Raw genomic sequence first — 13,331 nt, 5'->3', positions numbered from 1 at the left:
CATATCTGACCAGGACTCTTTACTATACATTTTATTCATAGGTTCATACTAAGCTAACTGCCCTTGCAAGCCATTTTAAGCTTAGCCAATTATCCCTTGTGAGACTCAAACCCTGCACTTTGTGTTTATAAGGCAAACACCTTAACCATTAGGCCACCCTCCCAACCCCAATTCTACAGTAATACACATCTACCCCATATCTGACCAGGACCCTTTATTATGCATTCTATACTACAGTAATACACATCTACCCCATATCTGACCAGGACCCTTTATTATACATTCTGTACTACATGGATACACATCTACCCCATATCTGACCAGGACCCTTTATTATACATTAAGTACTACAATGATACACATCTATCACATATCTGACCAGGACCATTTATTATACATTCTGTACTACAATGATACACATCTACCCCATATCTGACCAGGACCCTTTATTATACATTCTGTACAACAATGATACACATCTACCCCATATCTGACCAGGACCCTTTATTATACATTCTGTACTACAGTGATACACATCTACCCCATATCTGACCAGGACCTTTTATTATGCATTCTATACTACAGTAATACACATCTACCCCATATCTGACCAGGACCTTTTATTATACATTCTATACTACAGTAATACACATCTACCCCATATTTGACCAGGACCCTTTATTGTACATTCTATACTACAGTAATACACATCTACCCTATATCTGACCAGGACCTTTTATTATGCATTCTATACTACAGTAATACACATCTACCCCATATCTGACAAGGACCCTTTATTATACATTTTATACTACAGTAATACACATCTACCCCATATCTGACCAGGACCCTTTATTATGCATTCTATACTACAGTAATACATATCTACCCCATATCAGACCAGGACCCTTTATTATACATTTTATACTACAGTAATACACATAGGTTCATAGGTTCATAGGTTCATACTAGGCTATCTGCCCGAGGGCATTTATAAGCCTATCCAGAATGTTTTTGGCTTTCGCCACCCATTTTAAATGAATTTTGCTATGCCCTTTTTTGAGGTTAGTATACTCTGTCTCTGTCTAACAGTGACACAGAAGTGATACCCAGGGTAAACCTACAATCTCCCATCCACTCATCAAGATTCCTCTTGAAGAGAGTCAATGAGGGACTCTGCCTAACCTGGACTGGGATTTTATTCCAGAGTGAAGGGAGCCTCTGGGTTATGAATCTGTCCCTCCAGCAAGTCCAATTTATTTCAGTGCTGAGGTTCAAGTCTCTCGAGAGCGTAGCTCGATGGGATTTGGATTTTTTGAGGTGCAGCATGTCCATTAATTCCGGGTTGGACATGGCTTGATACGTCAGGGATAGATCGCCTCTGAGCAGGCGGTATGCCACCGAGTAGAGCTGGAGTTTCTTTAACCGGGCAGCATATGGCATCTGTTTGAGCCCTTTGATCCTCTTGGTGAGGTACTTTTTGGGTCTTTCCAATTGCTGCAGGTGTCTGGTAAGGTACATCCCAAAAAGGGTATTGTACTCAATTATGGGCCTGATAAGGGATGAGTAAAGAGGCACGATGACCTCCCCTGATCTAGATATGAATCCCTTCATGATTAGGTGGGCTATATAAAATGTTTTTCTAACCACTTTGGCCACGTGGTTGTCAAATGAGAGATTGCTATCAACTTGGGTACCCAGGTCCCTAATTACTTCTTCCGTACTTAATGGATTACCACCTATGTGGTAATTTGTGGGCACTTTGTTTTTGCCAAAGGGGATGACTATACACTGTTTGGCGTTTAGCTTGAGGCCACGGCTCTGGCACCAGTTGTCTGTTTCTATGAGGCCCTTTTGTAGGATGCTTGTGTCAGCTGGAGAGTCGATTATGTCGCCCAGTTTGCAGTCATCTGCGAACTTGGTCAGCCACAGTCCTACCGTGTTAGCCTGTACCTCTGAGAAATATATACCGAACAAGAGAGGTCCCAGGACTGAGCATTGTGGGACGCCACTTGTAACTGGTTTGGAGTCTGACATGGCTCCAGCAATTCTAACCATCCTGTTTGCAATTGAGCCAGTTTGCAACCCATCTAGTGACATAGGGGTTTATATTTAAGCTGGTGAGCTTATCTATAATGCCCGAGTGGGGTATTGTATCGAAGGCTTTTGCAAGGTCCAGGTAGGCTGTGTGGACCACCTTCCCTCACAATGGCCTTGGTGACTGTTTCAAAGTCATCTACATCTACATCTACCCCATATCTGACCAGGACCCTTTATTATGCATTCTATATTCCAGTAATACACATCTACTCCATATCTGACCAGGATCCTTTATTATACATTCTGTACTACAAGGATAAACATCTACCGCATATCTGATGAGGAACCTTTAATATACATTTTATACTACAGTAATACACATCTACCCCATATCTGACCAGGACCCTTTATTATACATTCTATATTACAGTAATACACATCTACCCCATATTTGACCAGGACCCTTTATTATGAATTCTATACTACAATGATACACATCTACCCCATATCTGACCAGAACACTTTATTATACATTCTGTACTACAATGAAAAACATCTACCCCATATCTGATGAGGAACCTTTATTATACATTTTATACTACAGTAATACACATCTACCCCATATCTGACCAGGACCCTTTATTATACATTCTATACTACAGTAATACACATCTACCCCATATCTGACCAGGACCCTTTATTATGCATTCCATACTACAGTAATACACATCTACCCCATATCTGACCAGGACCCTTTATTATACATTCTGTACTACAATGATACACATCTACCCCATATCTGACCAGGACCCTTTATTATACAGTCTGTACTACAATGATACAAATCTACCCCATATCTGACCAGGACTCTTTACTATACATTTTAGTCATAGGTTCATACTAAGCTAACTGCCCTTGCAAGCCATTTTAAGCTTAGCCAATTATCCCTTGTGAGACTCAAACCCTGCACTTTGTGTTTATAAGGCAAACACCTTAACCATTAGGCCACCCTCCCAACCCCAATTCTACAGTAATACACATCTACCCCATATCTGACCAGGACCCTTTATTATGCATTCTATACTACAGTAATACACATCTACCCCATATCTGACCAGGACCCTTTATTATACATTCTGTACTACAATGATACACATCTACCCCATATCTGACCAGGACCCTTTATTATACATTCTGTACTACAATGATACACATCTACCCCATATCTGACCAGGACCATTTATTATACATTCTGTACTACAATGATACACATCTACCCCATATCTGACCAGGACTCTTTATTATACATTCTGTACAACAATGATACACATCTACCCCATATCTGACCAGGACCCTTTATTATACATTCTGTACTACAGTGATACACATCTACCCCATATCTGACCAGGACCTTTTATTATGCATTCTATACTACAGTAATACACATCTACCCCATATCTGACCAGGACCTTTTATTATACATTCTATACTACAGTAATACACATCTACCCCATATTTGACCAGGACCCTTTATTGTACATTCTATACTACAGTAATACACATCTACCCCATATCTGACCAGGACCTTTTATTATGCATTCTATACTACAGTAATACACATCTACCCCATATCTGACCAGGACCCTTTATTATACATTTTATACTACAGTAATACACATCTACCCCATATCTGACCAGGACCCTTTATTATGCATTCTATACTACAGTAATACATATCTACCCCATATCAGACCAGGACCCTTTATTATACATTTTATACTACAGTAATACACATAGGTTCATAGGTTCATAGGTTCATACTAGGCTATCTGCCCGAGGGCATTTATAAGCCTAGCCAGAATGTTTTTGGCTTTCGCCACCCATTTTAAATGAATTTTGCTATGCCCTTTTTCGAGGTTAGTATACTCTGTCTCTGTCTAACAGTGACACAGAAGTGATACCCAGGGTAAACCTACAATCTCCCATCCACTCATCAAGATTCCTCTTGAAGAGAGTCAATGAGGGACTCTGCCTAACCTGGACTGGGATTTTATTCCAGAGTGAAGGGAGCCTCTGGGTTATGAATCTGTCCCTCCAGCATGTCCAATTTATTTCAGTGCTGAGGTTCAAGTCTCTCGAGAGCGTAGCTCGATGGGATTTGGATTTTTTGAGGTGCAGCATGTCCATTAATTCCGGGTTGGACATGACTTGATACGTCAGGGACAGATCGCCTCTGAGCAGGCGGTATGCCACCGAGTAGAGCTGGAGTTTCTTTAACCGGGCAGCATATGGCATCTGTTTGAGCCCTTTGATCCTCTTGGTGAGGTACTTTTTGGGTCTTTCCAATTGCTGCAGGTGTCTGGTAAGGTACATCCCAAAAAGGGTATTGTACTCAATTATGGGCCTGATAAGGGATGAGTAAAGAGGCACGATGACCTCCCCTGATCTAGATATGAATCCCTTCATGATTAAGTGGGCTATATAAAATGTTTTTCTAACCACTTTGGCCACGTGGTTGTCAAATGAGAGATTGCTATCAACTTGGGTACCCAGGTCCCTAATTACTTCTTTCGTACTTAATGGATTACCACCTATGTGGTAATTTGTGGGCACTTTGTTTTTGCCAAAGGGGATGACTATACACTGTTTGGCGTTTAGCTTGAGGCCACGGCTCTGGCACCAGTTGTCTGTTTCTATGAGGCCCTTTTGTAGGATGCTTGTGTCAGCTGGAGAGTCGATTATGTCGCCCAGTTTGCAGTCATCTGCGAACTTGGTCAGCCACAGTCCTACCGTGTTAGCCTGTACCTCTGAGAAATATATACCGAACAAGAGAGGTCCCAGGACTGAGCATTGTGGGACGCCACTTGTAACTGGTTTGGAGTCTGACATGGCTCCAGCAATTCTAACCATCCTGTTTGCAATTGAGCCAGTTTGCAACCCATCTAGTGACATAGGGGTTTATATTTAAGCTGGTGAGCTTATCTATAATGCCCGAGTGGGGTATTGTATCGAAGGCTTTTGCAAGGTCCAAGTAGGCTGTGTGGACCACCTTCCCCTCGTCAATGGCCTTGGTGACTGTTTCAAAGTCATCTACATCTACATCTACCCCATATCTGACCAGGACCCTTTATTATGCATTCTATATTCCAGTAATACACATCTACTCCATATCTGACCAGGATCCTTTATTATACATTCTGTACTACAAGGATAAACATCTACCCCATATCTGATGAGGAACCTTTAATATACATTTTATACTACAGTAATACACATCTACCCCATATCTGACCAGGACCCTTTATTATACATTCTATATTACAGTAATACACATCTACCCCATATTTGACCAGGACCCTTTATTATGAATTCTATACTACAATGATACACATCTACCCCATATCTGACCAGAACACTTTATTATACATTCTGTACTACAATGAAAAACATCTACCCCATATCTGATGAGGAACCTTTATTATACATTTTATACTACAGTAATACACATCTACCCCATATCTGACCAGGACCCTTTATTATACATTCTATACTACAGTAATACACATCTACCCCATATCTGACCAGGACCCTTTATTATGCATTCCATACTACAGTAATACACATCTACCCCATATTTGACCAGGACCCTTTATTATACATTCTGTACTACAATGATACACATATACCCCATATCTGACCAGGACCCTTTATTATATAGTCTGTACTACAATGATACAAATCTACCCCATATCTGACCAGGACTCTTTACTATACATTTTAGTCATAGGTTCATACTAAGCTAACTGCCCTTGCAAGCCATTTTAAGCTTAGCCAATTATCCCTTGTGAGACTCAAACCCTGCACTTTGTGTTTATAAGGCAAACACCTTAACCATTAGGCCACCCTCCCAACCCCAATTCTACAGTAATACACATCTACCCCATATCTGACAAGGACCCTTTATTATGCATTCTATACTACAGTAATACACATCTACCCCATATCTGACCAGGACCCTTTATTATACATTCTGTACTACAATGATACACATCTACCCCATATCTGACCAGGACCCTTTATTATACATTCTGTACAACAATGATACACATCTACCCCATATCTGACCAGGACCCTTTATTATACATTCTGTACTACAATGATACACATCTACCCCATATCTGACCAGGACCTTTTATTATGCATTCTATACTACAGTAATACACATCTACCCCATATCTGACCAGGACCTTTTATTATACATTCTATACTACAGTAATACACATCTACCCCATATCTGACCAGGACCCTTTATTATACATTCTATACTACAGTAATACACATCTACCCTATATCTGACCAGGACCCTTTATTATGCATTCTATACTACAGTAATACACATCTACCCCATATCTGACCAGGACCCTTTATTATACATTTTATACTACAGTAATACACATCTACCCCATATCTGACCAGGACCCTTTATTATGCATTCTATACTACAGTAATACATATCTACCCCATATCTGACCAGGACCCTTTATTATACATTTTATACTACAGTAATACACATAGGTTCATATGTTCATAGGTTCATACTAGGCTATCTGCCCGAGGGCATTTATAAGCCTAGCCAGAATGTTTTTGGCTTTCGCCACCCATTTTAAATGAATTTTGCTATGCCCTTTTTCGAGGTTAGTATACTCTGTCTCTGTCTAACAGTGACACAGAAGTGATACTCAGGGTAAACCTACAATCTCCCATCCACTCATCAAGATTCCTCTTGAAGAGAGTCAGTGAGGGACTCTGCCTAACCTGGACTGGGATTTTATTCCAGAGTGAAGGGAGCCTCTGGGTTATGAATCTGTCCCTCCAGCATGTCCAATTTATTTCAGTGCTGAGGTTCAAGTCTCTCGAGAGCGTAGCTCGATAGGATTTGGATTTTTTGAGGTGCAGCATGTCCATTAATTCCGGGTTGGACATGGCTTGATACGTCAGGGACAGATCGCCTCTGAGCAGGCGGTATGCCACCGAGTAGAGCTGGAGTTTCTTTAACCGGGCAGCATATGGCATCTGTTTGAGCCCTTTGATCCTCTTGGTGAGGTACTTTTTGGGTCTTTCCAATTGCTGCAGGTGTCTGGTAAGGTACATCCCAAAAAGGGTATTGTACTCAATTATGGGCCTGATAAGGGATGAGTAAAGAGGCACGATGACCTCCCCTGATCTAGATATGAATCCCTTCATGATTAGGTGGGCTATATAAAATGTTTTTCTAACCACTTTGGCCACGTGGTTGTCAAATGAGAGATTGCTATCAACTTGGGTACCCAGGTCCCTAATTACTTCTTCCAGACTTAATGGATTACCACCTATGTGGTAATTTGTGGGCACTTTGTTTTTGCCAAAGGGGATGACTATACACTGTTTGGCGTTTAGCTTGAGGCCACGGCTTTGGCACCAGTTGTCTGTTTCTATGAGGCCCTTTTGTAGGATGCTTGTGTCAGCTGGAGAGTCGATTATGTCGCCCAGTTTGCAGTCATCTGCGAACTTGGTCAGCCACAGTCCTACCGTGTTAGCCTGTACCTCTGAGAAATATATACCGAACAAGAGAGGTCCCAGGACTGAGCATTGTGGGACGCCACTTGTAACTGGTTTGGAGTCTGACATGGCTCCAGCAATTCTAACCATCCTGTTTGCAATTGAGCCAGTTTGCAACCCATCTAGTGACATAGGGGTTTATATTTAAGCAGGTGAGCTTATCTATAATGCCCGAGTGGGGTATTGTATCGAAGGCTTTTGCAAGGTCCAGGTAGGCTGTGTGGACCACCTTCCCCTCGTCAATGGCCTTGGTGACTGTTTCAAAGTCATCTACATCTACATCTACCCCATATCTGACCAGGACCCTTTATTCTGCATTCTATATTCCAGTAATACACATCTACCCCATTTTTGACCAGGACCCTTTATTGTACATTCTATACTACAGTAATACACATCTACCCTATATCTGACCAGGACCTTTTATTATGCATTCTATACTACAGTAATACACATCTACCCCATACCTGACCAGGACCCTTTATTATACATTTTATACTACTGTAATACACATCTACCCCATATCTGACCAGGACCCTTTATTATGCATTCTATACTACAGTAATACATATCTACCCCATATCAGACCAGGACCCTTTATTATACATTTTATACTACAGTATTACACATAGGTTCATAGGTTCATAGGTTCATACTAGTCGATTATGTCACCCAGTTTGCAGTCATCTGTGAACTTGGTCAGCCACAGTCCTTCCATGTTAGCCTGCACCTCTGAGAAATATATACCGAACAAGAGAGGTCCCAGGACTGAGCATTGTGGGACGCCACTTGTAACTGGTTTGGAGTCTGACATGGCTCCAGCAATTCTAACCATGTGGGTTCTGTCCTTGAGCCAGTTTGCAACCCATCTAGTGACATAGGGGTTTATGTTTAAGCTGGTGAGCTTATCTATAATGCCCGAGTGGGGTATTGTTTCGAAGGCTTTTGCAAGGTCCAGGTAGGCTGTGTGGACCACCTTCCCCTCGTCAATGGCCTTGGTGACTGTTTCAAAGTCATCTACATCTACATCTACCCCATATCTGACCAGGACCCTTTATTAAGCATTCTATATTCCAGTAATACACATCTACTCCATATCTGACCAGGATCCTTTATTATACATTCTGTACTTCAGTGATACACATCTACCCCATATCTGACCAGGACCCTTTATTATACAGTCTGTACTACAATGATACAAATCTACCCCATATCTGACCAGGACTCTTTACTATACATTTTATTCATAGGTTCATACTAAGCTAACTGCCCTTGCGAGCCATTTTAAGCTTAGCCAATTATCCCTTGTGAGACTCAAACCCTGCACTTTGTGTTTATAAGGCAAACACCTTAACCATTAGGCCACCCTCCCAACCCCAATTCTACAGTAATACACATCTACCCCATATCTGACCAGGACCCTTTATTATGCATTCTATACTACAGTAATACATATCTACCCCATATTTAACCAGGACCATTTATTGTACATTCTATATTACAGTAATACACATCTACCCCATATCTGACCAGGACCCCTTATTATACAGTCTGTACTACAATGATACACATCTACCCCATATCTGACCAGGACCCTTTATTATGCATTCTATACTACAGTAATACACATCTACCCCATATTTGACCAGGACCCTTTATTGTACATTCTATACTACAGTAATACACATCTACCCTATATCCGACCAGGACCTTTTATTATGCATTCTATACTACAGTAATACACATCTACCCCATATCTGACCAGGACCCTTTATTATACATTTTATACTACAGTAATACACATCTACCCCATATCTGACCAGGACCCTTTATTATGCATTCTATACTACAGTAATACACATCTACCCCATATCTGACCAGGACCCTTTATTATACATTCTGTACTTCAATGATACACATCTACCCCCTATCTGACCAGAACCCCTTATTATACAGTCTGTCCTACAAGGACACACATCTACCTCATATCTGACCAGGACCTTTTATTATGCATTCTATGCTACAGTAATACACATCTACCCCATATCTGACCAGGACCCTTTATTATACATTCTGTACTACAATGATACACATCTACCCCATATCTGACCAGGACCCTTTATTATACATTCTGTACTAAAATGATACACATCTACCCCATATCTGACCAGGGCCCTTTATTATACATTCTGTACTACATGGATACACATCTACCCCATATCTGACCAGGACCCTTTATTATACATTATGTACTACAATGATACACATCTACCATATATCTGACCAGGACCATTTATTATACATTCTGTACAACAATGATACACATCTACCCCATATCTGACCAGGACCCTTTATTATACATTCTGTACTACAGTGATACACATCTACCCCATATCTGACCAGGACCTTTTATTATACATTCTGTATTACAGTGATACACATCTACCCTATATCTGACCAGGACACTTTATTATGCATTATATACTACCGTAATACACATCTACCCCATATTTGACCAGGACCTTTTATTTTACTTTCTATACTACAGTAATACACATCTACCCCATATCTGACCAGGACCCGTTATTATACATTCTGTACTACAATGATACACATCTACCCCATATCTGACCAGGGCCCTTTATTATACATTCTGTACTACAATGATACACATCTACCCCATATCTGACCAGGACCCTACAGTAATACACATCTACCCCATATCTGACCAGGACCCTTTATTATACATTTTATACTACAGTAATACACATCTACCCCATATCTGACCAGGACCCTTTATTATGCATTCTATACTACAGTAATACACATCTACCCCATATCAGACCAGGACCCTTTATTATACATTTTATACTACAGTAATACACATAGGTTCATAGGTTCATAGGTTCAGACTAGGCTATCTGCCCGAGGGCATTTATAAGCCTAGCCAGAATGTGTTTGGCTTTCGCCACCCTTTTTAAATGAATTTTGCTATGCCCTTTTTCGAGGTTAGTATACTCTGCCTCTGTCTAACAGTGACACAGAAGTGATACCCAGGGTAAACCTACAATCTTCCATCCACTCATCAAGATTCCTCTTGAAGAGAGTCAATGAGGGACTCTGCCTAACCTGGACTGGGATTTTATTCCAGAGTGAAGGGAGCCTCTGGGTTATGAATCTGTCCCTCCAGCATGTCCAATTTATTTCAGTGCTGAGGTTCAAGTCTCTCGAGTGCGTAGCTCGATGGGATTTGGATTTTCTGAGGTGCAGCATGTCCATTAATTCCGGGTTGGACATGGCTTGATACATCAGGGACAGATCGCCTCTGAGCAGGCGGTATGCCACCAAGTAGCGCTGGAGTTTCTTTAACCGGGCAGCATATGGCATCTGTTTGAGCCCTTTGATCCTCTTGGTGAGGTACTTTTGGGGTCTTTCCAAATGCTGCAGGTGTCTGGTAAGGTACATCCCAAAAGGGGCATTGTACTCAATTATGGGCCTGATGAGGGATGAGTAAAGAGGCATGATGACCTCCCCTGATCTAGATATGAACCCCTTCATGATTAGGTGGGCTATATAAAATGTTTTTCTAACCACTTTGGCCACGTGGTTGTCAAATGAGAGATTGCTATCAACTTGGGTACCAGGTCCCTAATTACTTCTTCCATACTTAATGGATTACCACCTATGTGGTAATTTGTGGGCACTTTGTTTTTGCCAAAGGGGATGACTATACACTGTTTGGCGTTTAGCTTGAGGCCACGGCTCTGGCACAAGTTGTCTATTTCTATGAGGCCCTTTTGTAGGATGCTTGTGTCGGCTGGAGAGTCGATTATGGCGCCCAGTTTGCAGTCATCTCTCTTGGTCAGCCACAGTCCTTCCGTGTTAGCCTGTACCTCCGAGAAATATATACCGAACAAGAGAGGTCCCACGACTGAGCATTGTGGGACACCACTTGTAACTGGTTTGGAGTCTGACATGGCTCCAGCAATTCTAACCATGTAGGTTCTGTCCTTGAGCCAGTTTGCAACCCATCTAGTGACATAGGGGTTTATATTTAAGCTGGTGAGCTTATCTATAATGCCCGAGTGGGGTATTGTATCGAAGGCTTTTGCAAGGTCCAGGTAGGCTGTGTGGACCACCTTCCCCTCGTCAATGGCCTTGTTGACTGTTTCAAAGTCATCTACATCTACATCTACCCCATATCTGACCAGGACCCTTTATTATGCATTCTATATTCCAGTAATACACATCTACTCCATATCTGACCAGGACCCTTTATTATACATTCTGTACTTCAATGATACACATCTACCCCATATCTGACCAGAACCCCTTATTATACAGTCTGTACTACAATGACACACATCTACCTCATATCTGACCAGGACCTTTTATTATGCATTCTATACTACAGTAATACACATCTACCCCATATCTGACCAGGACTCTTTATTATACATTCTGTACTACAATGATACACATCTACCCCATATCTGACCAGGACCCTTTATTATACATTCTGTACTACAATGATACACATCTACCCCATATCTGACCAGGACCCTTTATTATACATTCTGTACTACAATGATACACATCTACCCCATATCTGACCAGGACCCTTTATTATACATTCTGTACAACAATGATACACATCTACCCCATATCTGACCAGGACCCTTTATTATACATTCTGTACTACAATGATACACATCTACCCCACATCTGACTAGGACCCTTTATTATACAGTCTGTACTACAATGATACAAATCTACCCCATATCTGACCAGGAGCCTTTATTACACATTTATTTATTTATTTATTTATTGCAGTTGGTTTACCAGGATAGTCCATTGGGCCATTGAAGAACCCATTTTCAATGGAGTCCCGGGGAGAAAAGCTCCAAAAAAGAAAATAAATGTACATTAACATTTGACAGTAAATATGTAGGTACATACTATAAAAGAACATAAGCAAAACATAAATGTACTTAACATTTGACAGTGACAATCTTGGTACAGGCTAACGAAGGAATAAAAGCAAAACATAAATGCATTTTAATGAACAAACATAGTAGATGAATAGAGTAGAATTTGTTAGTACAGGGCAAAGGTAGAGTTGGTTATGTGGGTGGGTACAAGACATTCCCATTGAGATGCTAGGTGTAAGAAAAATGACTTCTGAAGGTAGAGTGGTTAGAGGTAGTGATGTTTTGTGGTAGGGAGTTCCAGAGGCGAGCAAGGCTGAAGGAAAGGAGGTTTTGCCTGGGGATGAGTCGGTTTGTGGACCTCTAATAGATTTTGATTATTAGACCTTAGAACTCTATTTGGATGGTGCATTTTAAAGGCAGAGGAGAGGGACAGTTGGAGGGGTTTAGAATAAGCTTGTGAGCTAGAGTTAGCTGAGTGTAAGCAAGATAGTTGGGAAGTTCTAACCATTTTAGTTTATGGAGGGAGAGACAGTGGTGAGTGGAAGACTTATGAGTGGTAGTAATCTAGCAATTTTGTTATAGCAAGAGGTGAGCTGTTTTTAACAAGCACTGAAGATTAGTAAGTAGTGGGGCACCATAGAGGAGGGAGGGAATAAGGAAGGAAGTAGCTAGAGTGATTTTAGTGGTGGGTGTGAGGTAGGCATTTTGTCTATACAGCATGCCAAGTTTTTGATGTGTTTTTTTTATGTTCTTTGTATAAAA

This window comes from Protopterus annectens, chromosome 12.part0 (genome assembly GCF_019279795.1).
Source record: "Protopterus annectens isolate FY-2018-M chromosome 12.part0, PAN1.0, whole genome shotgun sequence".
Classification (NCBI taxonomy): domain Eukaryota; kingdom Metazoa; phylum Chordata; order Ceratodontiformes; family Protopteridae; genus Protopterus; species Protopterus annectens.
The sequence above is the reverse complement of the archived record's forward strand: the minus strand, read 5'-3'. Positions refer to the sequence as shown.